The sequence below is a fragment of the Passer domesticus genome, chromosome 9 (genome assembly GCF_036417665.1).
Source record: "Passer domesticus isolate bPasDom1 chromosome 9, bPasDom1.hap1, whole genome shotgun sequence".
NCBI lineage: Eukaryota > Metazoa > Chordata > Aves > Passeriformes > Passeridae > Passer > Passer domesticus.
In genome coordinates, this window is record NC_087482.1 from 12,813,748 (window position 1) to 12,820,279 (window position 6,532).

A 6,532-nucleotide genomic window follows, 5' to 3' on the forward strand; every position below is an offset into this window, starting at 1 on the left:
TCCCAGTTTTGGGTCTTAGGGTCTCTCCATGTCATAACCGACTTGTGGGATGACCCTGAGCCATCTGTAAAGATGGTTAGAGCTTTGAGAGGTGTTCTACTTTGGATTAATTTTGGGGTCAGATGAAAGGTTACATCACAATTAAAAAGCTTATGTTTTGGGATATGTACTGAAATTTGGCCTGTATAGCTGTCTAAGGCATACTGGAGATTTTCATTGGTCTGGAGCAAATGTTCCACGTCTCCAGTGGTCACTGGCAAATATATGCATGTGAACTCACACCCTGCAAGGGAGCGGAGGTGAGTTCTAGCCTTTTTTATTAAATGTGCCATAATTTCTTGGAAGGTGGTAATTGTCTTTGTGGGTTGGTTATTTGTAAAGATCCATTCCAGTATTAGTAAAGGGTCTCGAAGTTGAGTGTCCCATTGGAAGATCAGTCCATAGAACCAAGGTGCTTTTCCCAGAATGACGAACTGGAAAGGCAGGCTGGGCTCAAAGCGATGGGCTTTGAGTGAAGACAGGGCTTCTTGGACCTTGGTGATGGTATCTCGGGCTTCTGCTGTAAGAGTGCATGGAGAGTCCAGATCCTCCTTGCCCCAAAGAAGGTTGAACAGTGGAGTGAGGTCCTCTGTTGTAATTCCTAGCAGTGGACGTACCCAGCTGATGGATCCGCACAGACTGTGTAAGTCTCTCAGGGTATTTGGCTTGTCTTGGATGGTGAGCTGCTGGAGTCCGATGGTCCTTTCCCGGATCTGGAGTCCAAGGTAAGTCCATGGATTGGTGTACTGTATTTTGTCCTCACAGATCTCGAATCCTGCCTTTTCTATGGTTTCAATAGTCTTTTTAACTGCTTTGTCCAAGTAAGCTTTTCCTGATGCACAGACTAGGATATCGTGCATATAGTGATGGATGATCGCATCTGGGAATAGGTTCCAAACAGGAGACAGGATGTGAGCAACATACCACTGGTATAGAGTGGAACTGCATTCAAGTCCCTGAGGAAGATACAGCCAATGATATCTTTTGAGTGGAGCCTCTCTGTTAAGAGAGGGAACGGAGAAGGCAAACCGTGGAGTGTCCTGGGGATGCAGCGGGATGCTGAAGAAACAGTCTTTAATATCAATGATAGCAAGTGTCCAGTCTCTAGGCAGCATCGATGGTGAGGGCAGGCCAGGCTGGAGGGGACCCATGTCCTCGATGACCTCATTGATTTTGCGAAGATCGTGGAGGAGCCTCCACCTGTCCGTTCCAGGCTTTTGCAGTACGAAGACTGGAGAGTTCCAAGGGCTGGTGGTCTCTACGATGTGGCCTTTGGCGAGCTGTTCATCCACAAGGGCATGTAGTGTGCGCAATTTGACTTTAGAGAGGGGCCACTGCTCGATCCAGATCGGGTTATGGCATTTCCAGGTGAGACGAGGAGTGTCTGGCAGTGCGCGCTCCTCAGTGGCCCCAATTAGAATTCCGGACTGGGAATATACGTAGGGAAGCACCCCACTGGAATAAAATGTGCCTGCCATAGAGGATGATGGGGGCCCTTACCATGAACAGGCGGATGGTTGCCAACTTGCCTTCAGGCCCTTTGACGAGGATGTTGTACTTGCTCCGCATGGAAACTGTAGCTCCACCGATCCCTGTGATCATGCCTGCCACAGGTTGTAGCTCCCAGTGAGCTGGCCATTCTGAGCGGGCGATGATGGTCACGTCTGCACCGGTGTCCAGCACCCTGGTAGGTGGATCTTTTCTCCTCTGCAGGTAAGACCGCACTCGATGACAGGCTTACTCGGTCCCACAACTTGTGTCCACATTGCTGTGGGGTTGAGAGGAAGCTGTTCCCTGTGATTCTTAGGGAGTAGAAAGGCCTTTGCGAATGGAGTACCCTTTGGAAGAAAGTATGGTAAGTCTGTGCAGTACACCTGGACAGAGATTTCTTGTCCCAGGTACACTGTTTGTACTTCTGGAACAACAAATACTTCCTTTGGGCTACGGAGAGTATCACCTATAATTAGGATGTTAGAAGGACCACCTTTTGGCCCACGTTTGCCTGTGGGAACACGATAAACATTGTCATTTTTAAATTCAATGGACAGTGCAGTTACCAGTAGCTGGCAGGTTCCCCTCGGTAGTGCTCTGTGTGTTGGGTCCTACTCATGTGGTCTGGAATCTCCTGGGATGTTGCGTGACTGGCTGTGGATGGCCTTTGATTTGGTGTCCTTGCCTGGGGCCCCACCACGCTCCACTGGAAGTTTCCCGGACGCGGCTGATAGTACTGCTGATTCTGGGACCTTTGGTAGAAATTGCGAGGGTACCTGGGAGGTGACCTCTCTGGACAGTCCTTTATAAAATGTCCACAGTCTCCGCAGTGGTAGCAGCAGACCTGGTCTTTAGAAGCTATTATTGCATATGCACCAGAAACTCCTTCTGCAACACCCTTAGTAACTGCTTGGGCCACTGTATCTTCAGTGGACAGGTGGCGTGTGCAGCTTTCCAGCATTTGCTCTATGGTAGGTTCTGTGTCTAAGGGTAAGGCTCTCAGAATTGCTTTACATTTTTCATTTGAGTTACTCATGGGAAGATTGCACAACAGTTCTTTTCTTGCCTCTGTGCTCTCTATCTGTTTTTCCAGAGCATCCTTAATTCTATCTACAAATTTGATAAAGCTTTCATCTATTCCTTGTTTAATACTAGAAAAGTGTTGGGTAGAAATAGAGTCATCAGGGGTAAGAAGTAAGGAGGTTTCTGCTGCAATAACCATGTCTTGTAGTGTTGTCTTAGGTAAGGTATCAGCTTGGTGAGAGGGTTTCTGCAAATCCCCTTCACCAGCCAGCTGTTCGAGTGTAAAGTTTGACTTATCAGCATCAGCAGCATAGTTATCTGATAATGTTTTTAATTGCTTTTTCCAATGCCTTTCCCAAAGCATGTACTCGGCGGGAGAAAGGAGGCACTGGGCAATATTTTCAATATCGTGGGGTACCAGAACATGTGCTGAGAATGTAGATTCTAGGGAATTTCTAAAAATATGTGAACTTCTACCATGTTCTTTTGTACAAGTTCTTTATTTGTAATAGGTTCCCATGTCTTTCTAGTAGTAGCACGGCCCCTTTTTTCCTTTTTATAATCTACTGGAAAGGCAGTAATTCTCTGAGCCAAAACGGAAACAGGCGCAGTTGCACTCGGAGATAACGCAGAGCAAGGTCGCTCACAGGATGCCACGGGCTGCACAGTGGAATTCACGTCCAAGGGGGAGGAGGGGACACAGGCAGGAGCCTCGGGCACGGCAGGGGTGGGGGAGGCGGCACAAGGGGAGGGGGGGACAGCAGGACACTAGGAACCAGGGGAAGAGTGGAGAGTGAAGGAATGTTATCAGCACGATTAGCATTTGATGGAAAGGGTTCTGGTGAAACAGATAAGTTAGCACTTTGTTCATAAAAGGTTCGCACTGAAGTTACAGGTTTTTTGTTAGTTTTTTCTATGGCTTTGGTTATAATGTGAAATATAGGGATAAACTGAGTTACAGAAAAATCTTGGTTAGTGTGAAACTTATATATCGTGGTCCCAATTGTATCCCAAAAGGAGTCTAAAGTGGTAGTGTGTGTGTTAGTATCTGGAAAGTGGGAAAGAATCCATTTTATAAATTTTTCAGGTTAGTTTTTGAAAGGTTACCTTTAGAAAAAGAAAAGTTGTTAGAAGATAGGATTTCTAGGATTAGTAAATATAAATCTCTCTCGTTCTGGGATTGTTTTAATGTACTGAGCTTCGATCCCATGTTCCCGTTCCCTGCCAGCAGAAAAAAGGAGAAAAAAGAAAAAAAAAAAAAAAAAAAAAGGGGACCCAAGGAAAAAGTTTTTTGCGTGCAAGAAAGGCTGTTTCAAAATGTACACTTCTTCACTTCTTCAGCCAGATGTGGGTCAAAGGTCTGCCAGCAGGTAGTCTGCTGAATCAGTCTCCTCGAGCACTTTTTGTGCCCAGATGTCAGCGGTTTGAGGGTCGACTGACAGCCTTTCAGAAGAGTCCTGCTAAAACGGAGGGCTTCTTCTTCCAGGACGTCTGGTGAGCGAAGGCAGTGACAATTTCAAGAAGAAATGCTGCTCCTCTGAAATGCCAGGTCCAGCATTCACTTTGGGTGCCAGTTTATCACGGCAGTTTCCCGCCAGGCTGATGCCCAGCAGGGTGCTGGAGTCAGGATAACTCAGTGGAGGCTCAAGCAGCCTAGGCAAGCTATAGTGATTGGAGCTCTTAGTGATTATCAGCTCAGTGATTTCAGCTCGTGGCTTGCTAGGTGCTGCAGCAGCAGACGCAGGGAGAGAGAGGAGAAGGCCGTGTGAGGTTCCACAGGATTCTTTATGCAGGTGTGCCACGAAGGTTCCCAGTGACAGCTCTTCTGCCGAACCGGGCAGAATCAGGGGTTTTTATACCCTACAGGGGTTTTGAAAACTGTCCAACAGAAAGGGTCAGGGGAAAGTGACCTATGGGCTTACAGAGAGATAAGCAGGGTCGGAAAGGCGGAAGAGAAGGGCTGCTAGGGTCCAGTCATGCTGACCTGGCATTTCCTAGCTCAGGCCTCTGACCGCCAAGGAGGCCTTGCAGCCCCTGGGCCTGCTACACTGACCCACAGGGTGTCAGGTCCTGCTCTGACCCTGGCTGTGGGTTTTGGGTTTTTTTCTTTTGTATTGTTGCATTTGTATTTTTAGTTTTCCTAGTAAAGAACTGTTATTCGTATTCCCATATCTTTAACTGAGAACTTTTTAATTTCAAAATTATAGCAATTTGAAGGGAGGGGGTTGACATTGTCCATTTCATGGAAGGCTCCTGCCTTCCTTAGCAAAAGCTGTCTTTTCCCACCAAGACACCTCCAATGCTCTTACAGAGAAAAAGAATATGGACACTTTATTAAGTAATCGATTTCTAAGCCACCTCCAATCTAGTATAGAAAACAAAAACATATTTGGCAAGAACAATTCACGTCAAACCAATCCAGTTTCCTTTTCTGACAGGGCAAATGGCTCAATGGGTGAAAGAAGCAGTAGATGTGACATTTGTACTGTAGTAATATTTTAATGTGTGGTATTTTTAGAAACAACACCTAAAAATCATAGGATTCCATTAGAACATGGAAGATGTCACCTTGTGCTGCAGCAGAACTTAGAGGGGGGGAAAAAGGGAGTTTAGGGAATAGTGACCAATGATTTGTCCTGTGAGAATAAATCCCTGGGCACTGCATAAAAATGGGACTTGCCTGACTTCCTAAACTCTCCTGTCATCAGGCACTGGCAACTACACACTCTTAATACAACACCAATAGTAAGTATACAATTTCTTGTGATGTCTTTTGCACTGAAATGAATTGAACTCAAGCTTTTCAGGAAGGAATTTATTGAAATGTACCTTTAAAGTTGAGCTGACTCACTAACTTGACAGGGATTAAAAAGTAAAAGCTGAAAGATAGTCCAGACACAAACCTGGCACACGCATCAGAGTAGGAAGATCAGGATGGGCACCTGAAGAAAAGAACTATGAACTATTTGGTCAACTAGGCTGGTTTAGGAACCCAGTGACATGACAGGGGCAGTTCAAACCCTGGCACAGGAACTTGTGCTCTCAGAAGAAGTTCATGTTTAAGTCATACAGATTGCAGGAATATGAGTCTGGAATATGAAATCAGGAATAGGTGATTATAATTACACACTCCAATTCAGGACAACATTTAATCACTTGCAGGTACTTAAACACTTTCTTGACTAAATGCAAACTCTTGTTTCCTGCATTAGGGATTATAACTTAAGGTCATGGCTGGGATTTCAGATCTAAGTGATAGCAAGTAGGTCTCAGATGAAGGTCTAGAAGAGGGATTTAGATGCTAAAAGAGCTTTTAAAATCTGAGCCTAAAAGGAGAAAGCATTTCCTTGATAAATATGAAACTATAAACGTGAGCAGTGTGTAAAGCTTACAGGTTGGACTCTTTCTTGAATATGATCCTCTCTGGAAGAAAGTGGACTTTAGCTGGAGGAAACCTGTGGCTCACCAAGCCAGTTAAGGTGAATTCTCAGGAGAGATATCTCCAATTGGCAGTGCTTCCTGCAGAACACCCAAATCCCCCCCCATTCCTCTCCAGCCCTACCTTGCAGCATTTACAGATGGCTCAGGGTCGTCCCACAAGTCGGTAAGGACCGGGAAAGACCCTAACACCCAAAACTGGGAATCTGACATAGAAATAGTGGAGCGATCTCCACAGATTGCAGAATTAGCAGCTGTTGTCAGAGCCTTTGAGAAATTCAAAAATGAACCTTTTAATCTGGTCACATAAAACTCAGCTTATGTTGCTGGCATATCTATGAGAGCAGAACATGCTCTTCTCAAAGAGGTTTCCAATCCAAAGTTATACCAATTGATTTCTACATTAACACACTTAATTTCCCACAGAAAACAACCTTACCATATAATGCACGTGAGGTCACACACTGACCTCCCAGGTTTCATTCCAGAAGGGAACAGGAAAGCAGACACCTTAGCCATGGCAATAGAGACTGCTAATGTC